The 2,112-nt window shown below is 37.1% G+C and overlaps 1 non-coding gene across 1 annotated transcript; it reads right to left on the bottom strand.

Moving 5' to 3' along the window:
- Positions 1 to 703: 703 nt before the first annotated feature.
- Positions 704 to 895, bottom strand: LOC115227228. Its single transcript, XR_003883090.1, has one exon. It is a non-coding gene; the product is annotated as a U2 spliceosomal RNA (small nuclear RNA).
- Positions 896 to 2,112: the final 1,217 nt, after the last annotated feature.

A 2,112-nucleotide genomic window follows, 5' to 3' on the forward strand; every position in this document is an offset into this window, starting at 1 on the left:
CAGAGTGACTAAGCCGGCCCTTTGAAATACAAGTACAACCCCTTTTTGCCAGCTGAGTGGACTGGAACAACGAGAAATAAAATATCTTGCTGAAGAACATAAGGCGCAGCCGGAAATCGAACTCATGACCTTACGATCGTAAGCCAAATACCCTTAACCACTGAGCCACGCGCCTTTTTCCATATTACTGACCTACTAAATGCAGACTGAAACCACTGACCTACATTCGATGCACTACAAACAGCTGACCTCAAAACAACACGTGACCATCTCTAGCCTACAGACTTCACCCTACAAATACGGGCCTATAATCTACGGGTTATATTTACTGTACTACAAGGGGCACATTGAGGATGGAGAGATGCATTTAATGTCTTCTTGCATTTTCAGTCTCACACATTCACACGCATGGACACCCAAACGCATGCGCAGACACATACGTACCTACACATACATACACGTACGCAGGCGCAATATAACGTACATATACGTTAAAAGTACAGATCCACCAACTACATGCTACACTGTAGGGTTGGAGAAGTTTTTAATCAGTTACCCCAAGATATATTTATGCCGAAGTTAATTTGCCTTCTTAATCTGAAAGGAAGGAAATCAGAGATTCTTAGAATTCAAAAGGTTTCCTTAAATCCTTAAAAATGTTTTAGCCCGAAGGCCGCGGTCATGCTGGGGCACCACCGCTGTTTCTTGATGGGCTGAATCCTGGAAGTACTGCTATACCAGGCCAACCCGTGGCAAAGGCGGAGCAAGCCCCTAACTCTTCGCCTCGTTCTAAAAATCAGTTTAATATCGATGGTCCCAAATAGGGACCGTATCAGATATTAAGCTGATAAGAACAGATACTACACTTTGATCTTACTATTTACATGGAAAATATAATTGTAAATATAAAATGTAGGAAATAAATGTGATGAAATAGATTAATATCTCATTAAAAAAGAAAAGGATTTTTCTAGAAACTTTTTCACTTCAGGTTTTGGAGAAATGATATTTCATTTTCGTTACAATTACATCAAAGTAGGGGCATTTTGATGCCAGAGCAGTTTGGGTACAGTCTTCGGGGCCCAATCGATTACTCTGCTTTGTTTTTATGCTCATTAAAGTGGAACATCCTTGTTTGCAAAGGTGGGTTGTTGTGAAAAGCAGCAACTTTTAGACTGCCTCATCATATGCAATTTTGAAAGCCTCTACTGCGTTTGACATCCAGAAATGTCTCCTAAACACGTCCCTTACAGACGCAGTGTTGCCAGAAGAACACATTCTGTCATAACAAAGAACACGTTTTTGATATAATTTTACTTATGTCTAATCAGCCTTCATTACCCACAAAAATTTCATTTTTACTCCACTAGGGGTAATTTACCCCGATTCGCCAACCCGTGCTCTACACCTACTCGTCTACAGGTTACATATTACAACTATTGACCTACAAATCATAGATTACAACCACATGACTGAAACAAGTAAAATGTAAAAGAACAGTTTGCTCTATCAGGTTTCTTCTGGGGTTAAATACTGACGAAATGACATTAACAACAACACAAACAATAAGAACAAGGATTCTTACATAGAGATGCCTATGTAAAAATTGTGAGCAACACCTCTGTTATTATATCTGGACTGTTATGAATGACCTATATATACATATATATACATATATATATATATATAGGTATTATATGTATGTCTCTCTTTCTCTCTATATATATATGGTATATATGCGTACAAAATATACATACATACATATCGCTATCCACTACACATTCTTTATTTTTTCTCCTCATCTCTTTCTGTGTTCTTTTCTTTGGAAGAGCGTAGGCTCGAAACGTTAAAGACTTTTTCAATTCCCGTGCGTTATACTAATACATCTGTTTGTTGTCTATACCACATGTCTTCGTCTTTTGCTTTTTTTTTTGTGAATTCTCCCCTATATATATATATATATATATAATAATAAGAGTAAATAATTTCTATAAAGGCTTTTAAAAAAACCCCAATTATTTACTGGTAGAATTCGGTATGTAAATATAGCCGATTACCGGCAGGAACTTCTGTAAAGTTCAGTATATATATTGTATATAAGAAAAAGGGACA

Source organism: Octopus sinensis, unplaced genomic scaffold (assembly GCF_006345805.1).
Source record: "Octopus sinensis unplaced genomic scaffold, ASM634580v1 Contig02137, whole genome shotgun sequence".
Classification (NCBI taxonomy): Eukaryota; Metazoa; Mollusca; class Cephalopoda; order Octopoda; family Octopodidae; genus Octopus; species Octopus sinensis.